At 45.6% G+C, this 21188-nt stretch overlaps 1 protein-coding gene across 3 annotated transcripts in view; it reads left to right on the forward strand.

Annotated features, from left to right (window-relative positions):
• The window catches only part of CUL5 (cullin 5), a 2346971-nt gene that overhangs the window by 1482226 nt on the left and 843557 nt on the right, over positions 1 to 21188 (forward strand). The window lies entirely within an intron of this gene.

Raw genomic sequence — 21188 nt, forward strand, 5'->3', positions numbered from 1 at the left:
CATCTGACATTTGTAAAGAGACTTCTAACTTCACTGGGGTACACCATCATCGAAGATAAATCACATCAGGTACCCAGCCAACAGATTGTATTCCTGGGCGCAAGCTTGAACACAACTTCCCAGATGGCATTCCTCACTCCAGAAAAACAAATGTATTTGACAAACTACTTCAGTCTACTGGCCACCAAAGCCCAGCTATCTGCAAGAAAAATACTGCAAGCCCCAGGGTTCATGGCCTCTTGCATTCTAGTAATTCCATATGCAAGACTGCATGTGAGAAAACTTCAATGGTACTTAAAAGGTCTCTGGTGTCAACTTTCTCAGGACCTGGAAACAATGATTCCTATCATTCCTTGCCTAAGGGCAGAGTTGATGTTCTTCATTCCACATTGCTGCAGTCCTAACCATTGGGTAGTCCGCTGTCCAGTCGGCCCGAATACCAAAGTATATGGCTGACGTCGGTCAAGGCGCATTAGACTGATGTCAGGACGTCAGGGTACTAATGCGTATGACCGACGTCATATCCTCAGTCTTTTTTGCCGCATGGTCCGATGCAGAAGCAGTTTTGCGAGTGCAGGTTGGCGTTCTGAAAAATTTCCGAAGTCGGAGTTTCAGACCGAATCAAAGTTGGCTAAGTACCCCGTTGGGGAACATTTTGGTTTTTTCTTGCCTCAGTATTTAACCGGATGTCAGAAAAAGTGAATAACTGTATTTCTTGTGGGAAGCAGATACCTCATAGGGATTACCATACTTTGTGTATACCTTGTTTAGGGCCTGAGCACGGCGTTGTTGGTTGCCGCTCTTGTGCTAGATTTAACAAACGCACTATTAAGAGAAGGTTAGACTGTGCCAGGTTAGTGTTTGGGAAGCGTTGTAATTATAAAATGCCGTCGGATGCTCCGGCGCGCTTCATCAAAAGCGCAAGGACAAAACAGCAAAGCCTAGGGTTGATGAACCGGCAGTCCCGGACGTCGGTTCTTTAGAAACTCAGTGGAGCCAGAGGTTTTGCCAGGAGTTTCTTTGGAGTCTCAGGCAGAGACTTTACTGTTACAGGATGTGCCCTCTCAGGAGGTAGGCCAGGCTGAGGGGGCTTCTCAGGTAACTGTTCTTCCCTCTCTTCCCAAGGTAGTTAGAGCCTCTCCTTCTGTTTCCAAAACTTCTTTGAGAGGTAGGCCAAGTTTAGCTTCAGTGGGGCTTCTCCTAGCACTTCAGGTTCTGTGCCTAAGAAACATATGCTTAAAATGGCAGAAGATTTAATTACTATGATTAGAGGCTCTATGCCCCCTCCTGATAAGAGGCCTAGGGTGGAACCTGAGTTTGAGAGTTTTGAACAGTGTTCAGAGGCTTCTGAGTCTTCTCGGAAGACTTGCAGGAGTATCCTCCTTATTCTGATTCTGATGTGGATGATTCCACTCCTACAGCTTCTCCTCCTGAGGATTTCTCATTTTCAGAGACTCTGCATTCCATGAGGGAGCACTTTAAATGGGAAGGCCAAGATTACTCTGATTCCAGGAAAAGGCTTAGGGAATTCTTATTTTTACCCCAGCATAGGCCCTTAGCTATACCTCCTGTGTTGAATGTGGTGGAAGATGTTTTTGCAGAGGCTTCCCTGAACCCTGATTCTTTGCCTCCTGCTCCTGTTAAACCTGATAGGTACTATAGGGTGCCTGAAGCTCATAAGTATCTGTTTAAGAGTCCTAGGGCAGACTCCGAAACTGTTTCTCAGGGGCCTAAAGGTGTTAAGGCCTCTGTTGTTAAAAATCCTGTTCCCACTGATAAAGAGGCAAGGGCTTTGGATAGGTGGGGAAAGAAAGTGTATACTTCTTCCACTTTAGCCATGAGAGCGTTGAATTGTCAGTTTCACATGCTAAAATATCAAAATTATCTCCTTTCACAATTGAAATCTAAGGTGGATGCTTTGGCGGAAGGTATAGAGTGTAAAGAGTTGCTGGATTTAGTTCATGTGTCTGAACAAGTGGGTAAGCATTCTTTGCAATGTGGTTTTGATGCTGTGCAGGCCTCCTCGAGGGTGGCTGCCACTAGTTCTGTTCTTCGCAGGCATGCCTGGTTGAGGGATCAGAATTTAGCAGAGCATGTTAAGACTAGGATTTTGGATGCTCCTTTACAGTCTGATGTGTTATTTGGTTCGCCTGTGGAAGCAGTTTTAAAGAAAATGGAGGACAAAGCTAAGTCTATGCAAACTGTTAAAGATTTTTGCAGGTGCAGCCACGAAGTTTAGTAGAAATTGGCCTACTAAGGGATGGACATATCCTGCTTATGATTCCCAGTCTAGGGGTAGGTCTAGACGTGGTAGGGGCAGAGCTCAAGGTTCTTTTAGGCCTAGAACAGGGGTTCACCTGCTCAGACTTCTGGTGAGGGCAGGGGTCAGTCCTTTCGTAAACAGACCCAATGACCTGCCTTTTCAGCTGCCAGTAGATTCTCGTCTGGCAGCTCCTTTGGGAGGAAGACTGTCTCTTTTCAAAGAAAATTGGGATTTAATCACTCAAGACAGATGGGTGTTGGATATCATTCACCACGGTTACAGGTTTTATTTCCATACATTGCCCCTTTCAAAGGCATGCCAGACGTTCCCCTCCACAAAGGAAAGAGGCTCACAAGCAAATTTCTCTGTTACTCCAAATAGGGGCCATTCAGCCAGTCCCTGTACCAGAAAGGGGCCTAGGATTTTATTCTCGCCTGTTCCTAGTACCAAAGAAGGGGAACACGTGGAGACCAATTTTGGATTTATCTATCCTCAACACTTATCTGGACATTCCCAAGTTCAAGATGTTGGCGTTACAACAGCTTTTACCTCTGCTGGGCAAAGATCATTGGATGGTAACTTTAGATCTCAAGGAAGCTTACCTTCATGTGCCTATAAGACTAAGTTGCAGGAAGTATCTGCGTTTTCGAGCTGGAAATTCTCATTATCAGTTCTCTGCATTGCCCTTTGGCTTATCTACTGCCCAGAGTATTCACAAAGGTTCTGGCTCCAGTGATAGCTTACTTCAGGCTAAAAGGAATTCAAATCTATCCTTACTTGGTCGACTGCCTGATTCTGGCTCAAGAAAAGGAAGACCTTCTACAGCATCTGGAATATGTCATAGCAGTGCTAAGATGCCTAGGGTATTCTGTGAACGAAATAAAGTCCAGTCTAGTACCCTCTCAAGACATGTGCTTTCTGGGTGTGAGACTGAATACAGCAGCCCAGATGGCCTTTTTAACCCCGGACAAACAAAAGAATCTTTCCAGTTACTTCCATCAACTATCTCTTCAGTCCGGGCTGACTGCAAGGACAGTCCTTCAAGCCTTAGGGTTCATGGCATCTTGTATTCTGGTGCTTCCCAATGCCAAACTGCATATGAGGAAGCTGCAATGGTATCTAAAAATGTGTGGACACAGCACTGCCAGGATTTGGACACTGTCATTCAAATAATACCTTGCATTCAAAAAGAATTTTTGTGGTGGGCTCAGGAATGTCACCTAAACAAGGGACTCTCTGTGACCCGGCCAGAGGCGAGTCAGATTTTAACGACAGATGCCTCGGACATTGCTTGGGGAGCTCATCTAAATGGAAAGTGGATACAAGACAAGTGGCCTGCCAGACTACAGCATCTACATATCAACATGAAGGAGATGTTAGCAGTCCAGTTTGCATTAATGGCTTTCAAGGAGTTACTTCTTCCTGGGCAGGTGTTGATTCTAACAGACAACACAACTGTCATGTGGTACATCAACAAACAAGGGGGAACACATTCTTATCCTCTATGCAGGCAAGCAATGATTTTATGGGAGACTGCGCTCAGCTTGCAACTAACTCTTCAGGCAAGGTTTCTGCCGGGAGCACAGAACTCCTTAGCAGATGTGTTAAGCAGGCAAATCATGGATCCCCACGAGTGGAAACTGGATCTTCATGTTTTTCAGAAATTGACAGTGTCATGGGGAACTCCAGACATAGATCTGTTCGCTTCTCCACTAAACCACCAGCTGCCAAAGTTTTGCACAAAGGGGTTTCATCATACAGCTTGGAAAGTGGATGCTCTTTCTTTCAGTTGGAAAAATCTTCATGTGTATGCCTTTCCACCTCTGCCTCTTCTTCCAAAGGTGCTCCTAAAGGTCAGACAAGACAAGCCAAGGATGATTTTAATAGCTCCAGATTGGCCTCGGCAACACTGGTACCCACTACTAAGGAGTCTGGTAAGGCAGCCCCATGGCCTTTACCTTTGATTCCACATCTGTTATCTCAGAAGGACGGTCACCTGCTCAATGTCAAGCTTCACTCTCTTCATCTAACAGCCTGGCATATTCTGTGTTGAAACACAGCAGGTCTCAACTTCCTCAACAAGTTTTAAATGTGATTATGGAAGCTAGAAGACCTAGTACAAGAAAAGTGTACAGAAAAATGGAAGAGATTTTTATTTTGGAGTGCAGCAAAGAATTTGGAGATTTCTGAGCCTAATTTGAGTGTGGCTCTTCAATATCTTACTGAGTTACTGGACAAAGGTTTGTCTTTCTCTTCCATTAAGATTCATGCTGCAGCAATTTCAGCTCACTATGATTGTGACCCACCATGGTTGCCTATTTGAATGTTCAAGCAGTTTCTTAGAGGGGCAAAGAATATAAGACCCCCGTAGAGCTCCTACTCCTGCTTGGGATCTCAATTTTGTGTTGGAAAAACTTACTCTACAACCTTTTGAGCCTGCGGCTACTGCTGACTTGAAATACTTGTCATGGAAGACTGCTTTTTTGTTGGCTATTACTTCTGCAAGAAGGGTTTCTGAGTTGCAGGCCCTTATGGCAGTAGAGCCCTTTTGATTTTCCATAAGGATAGGGTATCATTACGTACTAATCCTTCCTTTATGCCTAAGGTGGTTTCTAGTGTGGCTTTAAACCAAACTATTCATTTGCCTACTTTCTATGCAGATCCCCAAAATAAGGGGGAAAAGATTTTGCACACTTTAGATGTACATAGGCAGTTGCGTTATTATTTAAGCAGGACTAAGGATTTCAGGCAGTCTCAGCAATTGTTTGTTTCTTTTGCTTTGAGTTCTCAGGGCAAGCCTGTGTCTAAGCAAACTATTTCTAAGTGGATTGGGTTTTGCATTTCATTTTGTTACTCCCATCATGGCAAGGAGATTCCAGCTGGGATTAGGCCTCATTCCACTAGGGCTACTGCCACTTCAACAGCATTTCTAAGGGGTGGCAACTAAGGATATTTTGGAGGCAGCTACTTGGAGTTCAGTGCATACTTTCTCTAAGCATTACCACCTTCCTCTCTACTCTAAATCTAGGGCTGGTTTTGCCACAGCTATTTTGCAAGGCATGTTGACAGCTCCTGCTTCCTTATGATTTGCCAGCCTCCCTTACCTCTGCTTTGGGATTCTACCCAATGGTTAGGACTGCAGCAATGTGGAATGAAGAACATAGTACAGTTTTGTACCTACCATAAATGTAGATGTTCGAGGATCCACATTGCTGCAGTCCAATTTACCCTCCCTCCTTCCCCTCTGTGTTTAGGGGTGGTGGTGTGGGCTAATATATATATATATTCTTGTACTTTTGTATATATTGTATATATGTTTGATGCAGGGCTTTTTGGTGTTTTGGTTTGGGCCTTGTCTTTTTAGGGTCTTCTGACATCTGGGGCAAGAAAAGACTGAGGATATGACGTCGGTCATGCGCATTAGTACCCTGATGTCCTGACATCAGTCTAATGCGCCTTGACCGACGTCAGCCATATACTTTGGTATTCGGGCCGACTGGACAGCGGACTACCCAATGGTTAGGACTGCAGCAATGTGGATCCTCGAACATCTACATTTATGGTAGGTACAAAACTGTACTTTTTGGTGGGCAGAGGCCTGCTACCACAACAAAGGACTCCCTTTCACTCTACCCCCTGCCTCCCAAACCCTAACAGATGCATCAAACTTTGCATGGGGGGGCTCACATGGCAGGACAAGGTATTCAAGGCAAATAGAACCCAAAGCAAAGGCACCTGCATATCAATCAAAAAGAAATGTTAGCTGTACAGACTGCTGTGACAGCCTTCAACTGCCTTATTCTTCCACGGCAACTATTGATAAAGACAAACAATACCACAGTTATGTGGTATATAAACACGCAGGGGGGAACCCATTCCTACCCACTCTACAGGTTAGCCATGGCTCTGTGGGACACAGCCTTGAGCAACCAAGTGCACACCTGCAAGCTCATTTCCTACCAGGCAAACTAAATTCACTGGCAGACGACTTAAGCAGAGATCTAATGGACCCGCATGAGTGGAAACTGGAACCCAAATAATTCAAGCTGCTGATCTACAGGTGGGGGGCACCAGAGATGGATCTCTTCGCTTCCCCTCAGAACCTTCAATTGAGCAAATTTTGCACCAGAACTCCCCACAGCCAAGTATGGAAAGTGGATGCTCTGTCATTTATATGCGAAAACCTCTTAATCTATGCCTTCCCCCTCTGCCCCTCCTCTCGAAGGTTCTACTGAAGATCAAACAGGACAAGCCAAGGACAATCCTGAGTGCACCAGACTGGCCATGTCAGCATAGGTATCCAGTTTGTGCAGTCTGACAGTACTGCCAACTTGGCAACTGCCTCAGACCCCCTCCCTACTGTCCCATCAGGAGGGCCGGATTGTGCATCCTCAGTTACAAACCCTGAACCTAGCAGCCTGGTTCATCCCCTGAACCCTCAGTAAACAGATGCTGGATGTCATCCTGGAGGCACAAAAGGCCTACTACTAGAAAATCCTATTCAGACAAGTGGAATAGATACTGTTCTTGGAGCCAGTCTCAAGGAATGGACACAAATGTGCCCATCTTATTTCATACACTAGATTAGTTAACAGAAATGTTGGACAAAGGCCTATCCTTCTCTTGAATTAAGATTCATGCCTCTGCCATCTTAGCAGCTCATTATAATACTGAGCCACCCCTCTTCTCTCATCCTCTGGTCAAACAGTTCTTGAGAGGAGCCAGAAATTTAAGACCCCCCCCAGGAGAGCTCCCACTCCAGCCTGGGACCTTAACTTTGTATTGGAAAAACTCACGCTTCCACCCTTTGAACCTGCTGCTTCAGCAGAGTTAAAATTCCTCTCCTAGAAAACAGCTTTACTTCTAGCCATCACTTCAGCAAGAAGAGTGTCTGAATTGCAGGCCCTTATGGCCGTAGGACCCTTCATTATCTTCCATGCTGACAGGGTTCCCTCAGGACTAGCCCATCATTTTTGCCAAAGGCGGTATCTAGTGTGGCTTTAACCCAATCCATTCATTTGCCAACCTTTTTCCCTAATCCTCAGAATACAGGGGAAAGGATCCTGCACTCCCTGGACGTGCACAGGCAGCTTAGGTTCTATCTGGACAGGACTAAACCTTTCTGAAAATCTGACCAGCTGCTAGTCAGTTTTGCTACAGGGGCAGAGGGTAAACCATTTCTACATGGATAGTACACTGCATCCATTTCTGCTGCAAACATCATAGGAAACCTGCCCTACAGGGGATCAGAGCACAGCCCACTAGGGCTATCTCAGCCTCTACAGCATTTCTCAGTGGAGTCCCTGCCAGGTACATCCTGGAAACTGCAACCTGGAGCTCTGTACACACCTTCACCTAGCATTACCACTTGCATATCTTTTTTAAATCCAGAGCTGGGTTTGCTACAGCAGTCTTTACACGGCCTGCTTGCCAGCCCTAATGCCTCTTGACTACCCCCACCCATTCTCAGCTTTGGGAATCAACTGCAACAGTGAAACACGAAGAACATAGTACAGTTGTGTACACTTACCACAAATGTAGATGTTCAAGTGTATTCAGTGTTGCAGTCCAGGATGTTCTTCGTGTTTCACTGTTACAGTCATCACATTTGGGTTATCTGCCTGCAGGTAGCCCTCAGTCGGCCTGAATACCAGAGTCTTGGATTCCTGCGTCGGATGCCGTCTCTTCTTCCATGACGTCAGGTCATCAGGGGTATAAAACATGCAGCCTGATGCCATTACATCAGCCTTTCTTGCTATGCAGTGCCCGAAGCAGAAGCAGTTAGCAAGTGCTGGTTGGCCGACCTCTGAAATTTTCATTTTAGAGTTTCAGAACCAAAGTCTTCAAAAAGATAAGTACCCCGTTGGGGATCTTTTTTCTTGCTCCAACCGATGTCAGTAAAAGTTAACAATTTTCTTACCTGTGGAAAGCAAATAACTCAAAGATTTTCATCAGTACTGCATTCCTTGCTTAGACCCAGACCACGACGTCCCTCGTTGTCAGTTTTGTGCCTTGTTCAACCCCCAAAATATTCGTCGTCGGGCTATCTTTGCAGCAAATTATTTTGGTACTCTGTATCCGTACTCGGAAATGGCTTTGTTAAGCCACCCGACTACCGATCTTCCGAAAAAATGTAAGAATAAAGACAGAGACAGACCGCATAGGTCCAAAATTGCCGATGACGCATCCGTTAAGCTAGTCACCAGTCCACCGGTACTCAGTGAGGTGCTTTCGCAGCCCCTGATACCCGCTACTTCAGATTCGCAGGCCTCTTCTGAGACCTATTCGGAGTCAGGTATGCCGTGAGATGCTTCTTCGACTATGGAACCTGCGGATGTCTCTACCTTGGATGGGTCCAGAGCCACTGTGCAGGCACCGGCTCATGAAGGTGTATTCAGGCCTACAGACTTGCATTTGAAACCAACTTGCATTTTAAACCAACGTCATCTTCTTCATCCAGGCCTAAAACTTGCACCATGCCTAGAAAACCGATGTCCAAACCGCATGCTCAGGCCCATATGCCTAAAAAACAAATGCATAGAATGGCTGAAGACCTTATTACCTTAATTAGGGGAAGTCAGCCTTCCCCCTCTTAGAGTCCTAGAACTGATTTTCCTTCAGATTCTTCTGATCAGGAATCTGATATTTCTGTTCCTTCTGATTACCAGTACTTGCCCTTCTCTACCTGTGAGGATTCTGATGCAGAGGATTCCATTCCCTTTACTTCCCCTCCAGAAGATTTTTCTTTTGGTGAAGCCTTGCACACTCTTGGGGAGCATTTCTGCTGGTAAAGCCAGGATTACTCTGACTCCAAAAAGAGACTTAGGGAATTCTTACTCCTTCCTCAGCACAGGCCTTTAGCTATCCCTCCTGTTTTGGACATTGTAGATGATGCGTTCTTGGAATCTAGCCTTTCCCCAGACACCTTACCTTCAGCTCCCAGAAAACTTGACAGGTATTACACAGTACCTAACTCTCACAAGTGCCTCTTCAAGTATCCTACTGCAGATCCAGAGACCATTTCCCAAGGACCAAAAGGCATTAAGGCTACTGCTGTCAAAAATCCTACCCCTTTAGATAGAGATTCTAGAGCCTTGGACAGATGGGATAAAAAGGTATAAACTTCTGCTACTTTGACCATTAGGGCTTTAAATTGCCAGTTTCATATGTTAAAGTACCAGCAGCATATTATGGAACTGCTTAAACAGAAAATTATGTTGATTCCTGACTGTGCTGAACACAAAAGAATTACAGGATTTAATGCATTCTGCAGAACAAGTTGGTAAACATACTTTGCAATGTGGTTTTGACTCTTCAGAAGCATCTTACAGGGCTGCTGTCACTGGGTCTGTACTTAGAAGGCATGCTTGGCTTAAGGAGCAAAATTTGCCAGATCATGTTAAACCTAAATTACTGGATGCTCCCTTAAACCAAGACTGCCTGTTTGGCAACAAAGCAGAAGAAGTCCTCAAATGGATGGAGGAAAAAGCTAAATCTATGCAACTGTTAAATATTTCGTACAAGTACAGCCTCCCAGATTTAGTAGGCATTGGCCTTCAAAGAATTGGTCCTTTCCAGACTCTTCCAGGCCTTCTCAGTCCAAACTCGGGAACAGCAGACCACCTAGGTTACAGTTTCAGGCTGCACACAGGCCTAAGCAGTGGGTGGCTCCCACTTCCAAAGCAGGGAGTAGTAAGCCACCCCCTATGGAAAAATGGCACAATGACTTAACCTTAACTCTTCCAAGCCCTACTCAACTGCCTACATCCTTAGTAGGAAAGCTCGCCCTGCATGCAAAAATCTGGGAACTCGTTACCCAGGACAAATGGGTTTTGAATGTAGTTTCCCAAGGATACAGATTCCACTTCCACACCCTACCAACACCAAACGGTTGGCCAGAACCTACCCCCAAATCAGTGGGCAGATGCCCAACAGCAGCTTCTCTCTCTTCTAAGTTTCAGGGCTATTCAACCTGTCCCAGCAGAACAAAGGGGACAAGGTTTTTATTCAAGACTTTTCCTGGTACCCAGAAAAGACAGCTCCTGCCGTCCTATCCTGGACCTCTCTATATTCTAAACACCTTTCTGATAATCCCAAAATTCAAAATGCTAACACCAACAGCTGCTTCCTATCTAGGCAAAGATGCCTGGTTGGCAACCTCAGACTTAAAGGAAGCTTACCTGCACATTCCAATAAGGGAATCTTGCAGGAAATACCTAGGCTTCAGGGCAGGCTTCAGGGCAGGCTCCATGCACTATCAGTTCTCTGCACTTCCCTTTGGCTTATCTACTGTGCCCTACTATCATTATTTACTGTACTATTCACAGTGTCTAGCTCCAGACATCGCATTTTGCAGACAGAGAAATATTCAAATATACCCATACTTGGATGATTGATTCGGGCAGAAAGCCCAGGACTTGCTATTAAAACATCTGGCATTCGTAAAGTATCTTCTAACTTCACTGGGGTACACCATAAATGAAAAGAAATCTCACCCAGTACCCTGCCAACAGATTGTATTCCTGGGAGCAAGCTTGAACACAACTTCCCAGATGGCTTTCCTCACTCCAGAGAAACAAGTTTAATCACAAAGCCTTCTTTAGCTATGTTAAGAATCTAAGTGGCAACTCGCAGGTATGCACTAAACTAGTGCAAAATAGCACAAAATATTCTGAACCTACTGATATTGCCAACATCCTAGCAGATAGATTCAGTGTAAACTTCACCCCCTCTCACCTCCAGAAGGGCCCACAACAATACCGGAAAAGTGTAGTATCCCAAAAATCACAGACGCACAGGTAGAAACAGCCCTTTGAAAAGCCAAAAACACAGTGTCAGTGGGACCAGATTGTGTCCCAGGCTATGTCTTGCACGAACTACAGAACGAACTAACCCCCCATCTAAACATGCTGTTCAACCTCAGCCTCTCCACAGGCTACATGCCCATAGAATGGCGCACAGCAACGGTTATTCCTCTCCACAAAGGAGGGGCCACAACTGACCCTGGTAACTATCGCCCCATAAGCCTGACTAGCCTGGTCTGCAAGGCTATGGAGCACATCATCATGGAACTCATTAACAAAGACATTGGGAAACTCCAAACACTTGACCCAACCCAGTTCGGCTTTGTTAAGGGCAGATCATGCCTACTAAACCTGGTTGACCTCTTCGAGACAGTCACCAAGGCCATAGATGAGGGAAAAGAGGTTCACACAGCCTACCTTGACCTTGCCAAGGCTTTCGACACCTTTCCCCACTCTGGTATTACAGAAAAACTTACCAGCCTGAACATATACCCCTACGTCACGAGATGGGTTGCCAACTCGCTTACAGACAGAACTCACATGGTAAGAGTAGTGGGCTCCAGGTCCAACTCTAAACCAGTCACAAGTGGTGTCCCGCAAGGTTCTGTCCTACTGTTTGGCATATACTTCTCAGAAGTACAGGCAAACACAGGAGGACTATGGCTAACCAAGTTCACCAATGACTGCAAACTGGGAGCCATAATCGACTCTACGGCTGACATGGACTTCCCCCAAAAGGGCCTTTCTGAGATGGACACCTGGTGTCAAAGTCATGGCCTCAAGCTAAATGCCAAAAAATACATAGTAATCCCGTTTGGGAAAAACAAAACAACCACAAATTACCACATAGGTGGCAGCCCCCTTAATACAGAAGAGGTAATAAGAGATCTGGGGACCCAGGTAGATGGTAATCTCTCCTTTGACAATCATATTGCCAAAGTAGTTAGGAAATCCTTCTATGTGGCCCATCTAATTTACTAAAGGGTTCGCATCTAGAAATAAAGAGGTTATAGTGCCCCTCTACTCGTCACTCATTAGACCCATCATAGAGTACAATGCCCCATTTTGGATGTACCCCACAAGACACTTCTAACAACTGGAAAGACCACAAAAGTACCTCATCAAGAGGATTACTGGCCTCAAACATATGTCTTGCAGCCCGACTGAAAAAACTCCAGCTGTACTCAGTGGCATATCGCTTACTCAGGTGATCTCTGCTTGACTTACAAGGCCATGTCCAACTCAGAATTGATGGACATGCTCCACCTAAATAAATCCAAGTCACTGTGAGCCACGCGCTCTAGTGAGCTAAACCTCACCACAACAATAAATAGAACATGCTGGAGGGATATATTCCTGTCAGAGACTCCCCATGCTTTGGAACAAAATTCCAAACTACATCAGACAGAGCCCCGCACTAACACTCTTCAAAAGAAACCTTGACGAGTGGATGGGTAACAGAAAATGCACCCCTGGGATCTTGACAGAGGATCAGTTGATTAATCAATGGGGCGGCGAAAGCCGAGACACTCTGGCTAGGCTTATAAATGCCCTCGGGCAGATAGCCTAGTACCTACCTATGAAGCTATTTCACAAACTGCTTCAAGCTATTGGCCATAAAGACCCAGCTATCTACAAGGAAAATTCTGCAAGCCCTGGGGTTCATGGCCTCTTGCATTCTACTAATTCCATATGCAAAACTGCATATGAGGAAACTACAATGGTATCTAAAAAGCATATGGTGTCAACATTTTCAGGACCTGGAATCAATGATTCTCATCATTCCTTGTATAAAGACAGAGTTCCTTTGGTGGGCAGAGGCCTGTTACCACAACAAGGGGCTCCCTTTCACTCTACCCCCTGCCACCCAAACCCTAACAGACGCATCAGACTATGCATGGGGGGACTCACTTGGCAGGGCAGTGCATTCAGGGCAAATTGAACTTGAGACAGATGTACCTGCATATCAACCAAAAAAAATGTTAGCTGTACAGAATTCCCTGACAGCCTTCAAAGACCACATTCTTCCAAGAGAACTATTGGTAAAGACAGACAGCACCACAGTTATGTGGTACATAAACAAGCAGGGGGGAACCCACTCTGCAGACTAGCCATGGCTCTGTGGAACACAGCCTTGAGCTACCAAGTGCACATGCAAGCTCAATTCCTGCCAGGCAAGCTAAATTCACTACCAGACAACCTAAGCAGAAATCTCATGGACCCACACGAATGGAAACTGGAACCAAAAATATTCAACCTCTTGAGGAACAAATGGGGGACTCCAGAGGTAGACCTGTTTGCCTCCCCTCAGAACTACCAATTGGACAAATTCTGCACAAGGACTTCCCACAGTCAAGTTTGGAAAGTGGATACCCTGTCCTTTACCTGGGAAAGCCTCTCGGTTTATGCCTTTCTCCCTCTCCTCTCGAAGGTTCTGCAAAAGATCAAACAGGGCAACCCAAGGACAATACTGGTTGCACAAGACTGGCCACTCCAGCACTGGTACCCAGTCTTGCGCAGTATGATGCTGCTAGAACCATGGTACCTGCCTCAGACCCCTTCCCTGCTGTCCCAGCAGGCTGGCCAGATTCTGCACCCACAGCTTCAAACCCTGAACCTTGCAGCTTGGCTAATTCCTTGAGCTCTCCAATAGCATCACTCAGTAAGCAGGTGCTAGGTGTCATTCTGGAGGCAAGGAGGCCTAGTACTAGAAAATCCTATGCTGAAAAGTGGAAAAGATGCTGTTCCTATAGCCAGACTCAGGGGATGGGCACAATGGTGCCCAGCTTACCTCATATTCTTCAGTACTTAACAGAAATGCTCCGCAAGGCCCTATCCTTCTAGTCAATTAAAATCCATGCCTCTGCCATTTCAGCACATTATAATACTGACCCACTCCTCTTCGATCACCCCCTGCTAAAGCAATTCCGTAGAGGGGCCAAAAATGTAAACCCCCCCCCCACCGAGAGAGCCTGGGACTTAACTTTGTATTGGAAAAGCTCACTCTACATCCCTTTGAGCCAGCTACAACTGCAGAGTTGAAATTCCTTTCTTGGAAAACAGCCTTCCTTCTAGCCATCACTTCAGCAAGAAGAGTGTCTGAATTACAGGCCCTTATGGCAGTGGAGCCCATCATTATCTTCCATGCAGACAGGGTTTTCCTCAGGCCCAATCCTTCCTTTATGCCCAAGGTGGTGTCTAGTGTGGCCCTAAATCAGTCCATTCATTCGCTTACTTTTTCCCTAATCCACAAAACAAAGGAGAACGAATATTGCACTCTATGTACGTGCACAGACAACTTAGATTTTATTTGGACAGGACTAAGTCTCTCAGAAAATCTGAACAGCTGCTAGTTGGCTTTGCTACAGGGGCAGAGGGGAAGGCCATTTCAAAGCAAACCATTTCTGAATTGATAGCCCATTGCATTCATTTCTGCTACAAGGACCATGGGAAACCTACCCCACAGGGGATAAGATCAAATTCCACCAGGGCTGCAGCTACCTCTACAGCTTTTCTCAGAGGAGTTCCTACCAGGGATTTCCTAGAAGCTGCTACCTGGAGCTCTGTACATACATTCACCAAGCATTACCACATGCCTATTTTTTCTAAATCCAGAGCTGATTTTGCCACTGCAGTCTTGCAGGGCTTAATAGCTGGCCCTAGTGCTCTCTAACTTCCTCCTCCCTTCGTTAGCTTTGGGAATCAACCCAAATGTGATGACTGCAACAGTGAAACATGAAGAACATAGTACAGTTGTGTACACTTACCATAAATGTAGATGTTCGAGTGTATTCACTGTTGCAGTCTTGGTTACCCTCCCTCCAGCCCCCTGACTTCTCTTGGCTCTACCTTTCCTTCTTGTTTGGTGTATTTAAGTTTTCTGGTGTGCTTGCTTTTTGATGGAGGTGTACCATAACATATAATTGCTCCCCATTTTGGGGGCACCTGACATCTGGGGCAAGAAAAACTGATGTAATGGCGTCGGCTGCGTGTTTTATATCCCTGACGACCTGACGTCGTGGAAGAAGAGACAGCATCCGATGCAGGAATCCAAGACTCTCATATTCAAGCCGGCTGAGGGGCTACCTACTGACAGATAACCCAAATGTGATGACTGCAACAGCGAATACACCCGAACATCTACATTTATGGTAAGTGTACACAACTGTACTTTACCCTCCCTCCAGCCTCCTGACTTGTCTTTACTTCTACCTATCCTTTTTGTTTGGCATACTTTATATCATTGGTATTTGCTTTTTGCTGGGGGTATTCCACACCATGTAATTGCTTCATATTTAGGGGGCGCTTGACATCTGGTGCAAGAAAAACTGATGTAGTGGCAGGTTTTATACTCGTGACATCCTGATGTCATGGAAGAAGCGACAGCATCCGAAGCAGAAATCCCAAGACTCTGGTATTCAGGTCGACTGAGGGCTACCTGCAGGCAGATAACAAATAATGTAATGCCCCACCCATGTGGTCCTAGACAGTCCTTATACACTCGAACAGTTACATTTATGGTAAGTGTACACAACTGTACTTTTCTGGGACTTCAAACCACCGCAGTACTGCCCAGATCAGCTTTCTTGGGACATTAAATGCTTTCTCCAAGTTTAGGAACACCCAGTTGGACTCTGTCCTCATATCTAGCTTCTTTTCAAGTATCTGTCTTGATGCAAACATCAGGTCAGATGTTCATCGTGTTAACCTGCTGCAGTCATCACACTTGGGTTATCCTGTCATCAGGCGGACCCGCAGTCGGACGGAATTCCAAAGTCTTGGTCCGGCGTCTGTTGTTGTCACCTCTTCCCTGACATCAGTGCACCAGGGGTATATATAATGCAACCGATGCCATTTTCTCCAGTCTTTCTTGCCGTGCGGTGCCCGAAGCAGAAGCAGTTCGCAAGTGCCGGTCGACCGACTCCTGAGATTTTTGAATTCGAATTTCAGACCGAAGTCTTCTATAAAGCTAAGTACCCCGTTGGGGAAACTTTTCTTGCCTCAGTCCGATGTCAGAAAAAGTTAACAATTGTATTTCTTGTGGGAAGCAAATACTTCATAAGGATTTTCATTCTTATTGCGTACCTTGCCTAGGCCCAGACCACGACGTCACTGCTTGTCGGTTTTGTGCTAGGTTTAATAAGCGTACTATTAAAAGATGCTTTGATTTCGCACGACACTACTTTGGTAGGAAATTTAACTACACCATGCCGTCGGAACAACCGACTACCAGCGTGCACAAAAAACGCAAGGATAAGGACAGACAGCCCAGGCCTAAGCCAGATTCCGAGGCCTCGGCTGATCCGGTCTCCTGTTCTCTGGTCCTCAGTGAGGCTCCGATGCAGCCCCTGACTACCACAGATCTGGAACCCGAGACCGCTACGGAAATTTTGGCGGAATGCACCAGGCCGACGCAACCATTTAGTTCAGGCCCTTCCAACGACATTGCTACAAAAGACGTCGGTGCTACCGAAATGCCATTGGTTTCTGAAGGCGTTTTCAGACAGACGACTCTCACCATTAAAACGTTTTCTAAGTCGAAGACTCCTATTAAATCTAAAAGGACTGCACTTCAGTCCCCTGTTCAAGGCGCCATGCCTAAGAAACAGATTCTCAAAATGGCTGAAGATTTGATTTCTTTAATCAGGGGTTCCCAGCCCCCTCCTGACAAAAGGTCTAGACAACAGGAAGATTATGCATCCTCTGAGCAAGTGTCCATTTCTTCAGACTCCTCTGAGGACCAAGACTACTCCTTCTCTCCTTATGAAGATTCTGATGCTGAGGACTCTTTTCCCTCACCTTCTCCTCATGAAGACTACTCCTTTGGGGAAACTTTACACACTGAGGGAACATTTTCGCTGGGAAGGTCAGGACTACTCTGACTCAAAGAAAGGCTCAGAGAGTTTCTTTTACTCCCCCAACACAGACCACTTGCCATCCCACCAGTTTTGGACATTGTGGATGATGTCTGTTTAGAATCCAGTTTGAACCCAGACTCTCTACCTCCTGCTCTGGCTAAGCCTGACAGATACTATAGAGTACCTGATTCCCACAAATTTCTTTACAAAAGCCCTGCAGCTGACCCAGAGACTATCTCCCAGGGTCCCAAGGAGGCTAAGGCTTCTATGGCTAAAAACCCAGTACCTTCTGAGAGAGATTCCAGAGCACTAGACAGGTGGGGGAAAAAGGTTTACACCTCAGCCACACTAGCTGTCAGGGCACTGAATTGTCAATTTCACATGCTTAAGTATCAGTAATTCCTAATCTCTCAGTTAAAGCAAAGAATAACCACTCTCCCTCAACAATCTGAATTGAAAGATGTACAGGATCTGCTGCACGCCACTGAGCAGGTGGGCAAACATACCTTACAATGTGGGTTTGATTCTTTGGAGGCCTCCTGCAGAGCAGCTGTCACTGGGTCTGTTATACGTAGGCATGCTTGGTTAAAGGAACAAACTCTGCCTGATCATGTTAAAGCAAAGCTACTAGATGCTCCCTTACAGCAGGATGTTCTTTTTGGAGTTAAAGCAGAAGAAGTTTTAAAGAAAATGGAGGATAAGGCAAAATCTATGCAGACAGTCAAAGATTTCCTACAGGTACAACCCCCTCGCTTCAGCAGAAACTGGCCAACAAAAAATTGGTCCTTTCCAGCTACTGACAGACCACAGAGGGGTAAAGCAATACTCTCTTGACAGCCCCCTTGGGGGGAAACTCGCACTTTTTGCAGACAACTGGCACATTGTCACAAAGGATAAATGGGTCCTAGACATAATTTTACGAGGATACAGATTCCATTTTCACACCTTGCCAATGAAAAGAAGAATGCCAAACCTGCCACAAAATCAATGGGCAGAGGCACAAAAGCAAATTACAGCTCTCATGGACATGAGAGCCATTCAACTGGTACCTACTCGAGAGCAAGGCCAAGGATTTTACTCGACTCTTTCTAGTGCCCAGAAAGGACAACGCCTGGAGACCAATTCTGGACCTCTCAATTCTAAACACTTCCTTACAAGTACCCAAATTCAAGATGCTAACACTACAGCAGCTACTTCCCATGTTGGGCAAGGAAGCATGGCTAGTAACGTTGGGCCTCAAGGAGGCATACCTGCATGTCCCTATCAGACAAAGTTGCAGAAGATGCCTCCATTTCATTGCAGGTTCAACCCATTACCAATTCTCTGCACTGCCCTTTGGCTTATCTACTGCACCCAGAGTCTTCACAAAATGCCTGGCACCAGTAATTGCATACTGCAGACAAAGAGGAATTCAAATATATCCATACCTGGACGACTGCCTCATCCAAGCAGAAAGCAAAGACATTCTCTTACATCACCTGGCCTTTGTAAAGCATCTACTAAATTGCCTGGGGTACACAGTAAACGAAAATATGTCAAAACTAGTACCCTCACAGAAAATGACATTCCTGGGTGCCAGCTTGAATACAACGGCCCAGAAGGCTTATCGTATGCCAGACAAGCAACTACAACTGACTCAATATTTCAAGACAATGGCAACAAAGACCCAATTAACTGCAAGAAAAATTCTGCAGGCTTTGGGCTTCATGGCATCTTGCATACTAATAATACCATTTGCAAAGCTGCATATGAGGAAATTACAGTGGTACCTAAAAAGCGTATGGTCTCAACACAGCCACAGCTTGGACACAATGATATCTCTCATTCCCTGCCTACAACAGGAATTTCTATGGTGGTCACAGGCATGTCACCTCAACAAGGGTCAGCCTTTCAACTTGCCCCCCAGCCAGGCAAACCATCACAACAGATGCTTCAGACTACGCCTGGGGGGCACACATGGCAGGACAATGCATTCAAGGCCTATGGACTGCAGATCAAAGAAATCTGCACATAAATCAAAAAGAGATGCTAGCTGTACAGAAAGCACTGACAGCCTTCAAGGATCTATTACATTCAGGACAACTTGCAATAAAGATGGACAAAACCACAGTAATGTGGTACATAAACAAGGGGGTACACATTCCTACCCTCTATGCAGGCAAGCAATGATCTTATGGAACACAGCTCTGGCTTACCAAGTTCAGTTGCAAGCTCAATTCCTGCCAGGACAGAAGAACACATTGGCAGACGACCTCAGCAGAAACATCAAGGATCCACACGAGTGGAAACTAGATCCACAAATATTTGCATTGATAACTCAAAAATGGGGCCTTCCAGACATAGACCTTGTTTGCCAGTCCTCAAAACTATCAACTAACAAAATTTTGTACAAGGACATTTCACCAACAAGCTTGGAAAGTGGACGCACTCTCTTTCAGTTGGAAAAACCTGACAGTATATGCCTTCCCTCCATTGCCTCTCCTCACAAAGGTTCTTCTGAAAGTCAAAAAGGAGAGACCATGACTGATTCTCATAGCCCCAGACTGGCCACGTCAGCACTGGTACCCGCTATTGAGAAATATGGCCAACAGCCCACCATGGATATTGCCTCAAATCCCCCATTTACTCACACAGCAAAACAATCAGATTCTTCACAGCCGGCTCAAACCTTTAAATCTGTCTGCATGGCAAATCAACTAAACATCCAACCAGCTCCTCTTTCACAAGCAGTTCTGGATGTTATTCTGGAAGCCAGGAGGCCAAGCACCAGGAAGGCTTATTCAGACAAATGCAAAAAGGTTTTATGCCTGGAACCAAGCTAAAGGCCAAGACACAATTCAGCCTCACATGCCTCACATTCTACAGTATTTAGCTGAGATGTTGCACAAAGGACTTTCCTTTTCCTCAATTAAAATCCATGCTTCAGCTATTTCAGCTCATTATGACACGGATCCACCTTTATTTTCACATCCTCTTCTAAGGCAGTTCCTCAGAGGGGCAAAAAACATTAGACCGCCCAGGAGAGCTCCTACACCAACATGGGACCTCAATTTTGTTCTGGAAAAACTAATGCTACCTCCCTTTGAACCAGCTTTCTCTGCAGATCTTCAGTTCCTATCATGGAAGACTGCCCTGCTCCTAGCAATAACTTCAGCTAGAAGAGTCTCAGAGCTACAGGCACTAATGGCAGTGGAACCTTTCCTCATTTTTCATCAAGACAGAGTTTCTCTACGAACTAATCCTTCCTTTATGCCTAAGGTGGTTTCCAGTGTGGCTTTAAATCAAACCATCCACTTACCCACCTTCTTCCCAAATCCACAGAACAAAGGTGAGAGACTCCTGCATTCCTTGAACATTCACAGGCAACTTGATTACTACTTGGACAAAACTAAGGCTTTCAGAAAATCTGACCAGCTCTTTGTATCCTATGCTACAGCTTCTCAAGGGAAGGCTATATCAAAGCAAACCATTTCTAAATGGATAGGACATTGCATACGTTTCTGCTATACCCATCATGGGAAACCAGTTCCTGCGACCATTAGGTCCCACTCTACTAGGGCTACAGCTACCTCTATAGCCTTTCTCAGGGGGGTTCCAACCAAGGAGATTTTAGAAGCTGCAACTTGGAGTTCAGTCCACACCTTTACCAAACACTATCACTTACCTCTTTACTCTAAGACCAGGGCGGGCTTCGCCACTGCAGTTCTGCAGGGCCTTATAGCCTCCACTAACCCTCTATGATACCTCGCCCCTAACTTAGCTTTGGGATTCAACCCAAGTGTGATGACTGCAGCAGGGTAACACGATGAATATAGTACAGTTTTGTACCTACCATAAATGTAGATGTTCGAGTGTTCACCCTGCTGCAGTCCAGGTTACCCTCCCTCCATTCCCTCTGATCTACTGGCTAAATCTCTTCATTACCTTACTGATGTATTTGCTGATAGCTGAAAGGATTTTTTGTTTGTGCAGGGGTTACTCCATTTGGTACTAATTTCTGACCACCGTTTTTGGGGGCACCTGACATCTGGGGCAAGAAAAACTGAAGAAAATGGCGTTGGTTGCATTATATATACCCCTGGCGCACTGACATCAGGGAAGAGGCGACAACAACCGACGCCGGACCAAGACTTTGGAATTCCGGCCGACTGCAGGACCGCCTGACGACAGGATAACCCAAGTGTGATGACTGCAGCAGGGAGAACACTCGAACATCTACATTTATGGTAGGTACAAAACTGTACTTTGTGCTGCGTCCTGATC

This window comes from Protopterus annectens, chromosome 5.part0, assembly GCF_019279795.1.
Source record: "Protopterus annectens isolate FY-2018-M chromosome 5.part0, PAN1.0, whole genome shotgun sequence".
NCBI classification, from domain to species: Eukaryota; Metazoa; Chordata; order Ceratodontiformes; family Protopteridae; genus Protopterus; species Protopterus annectens.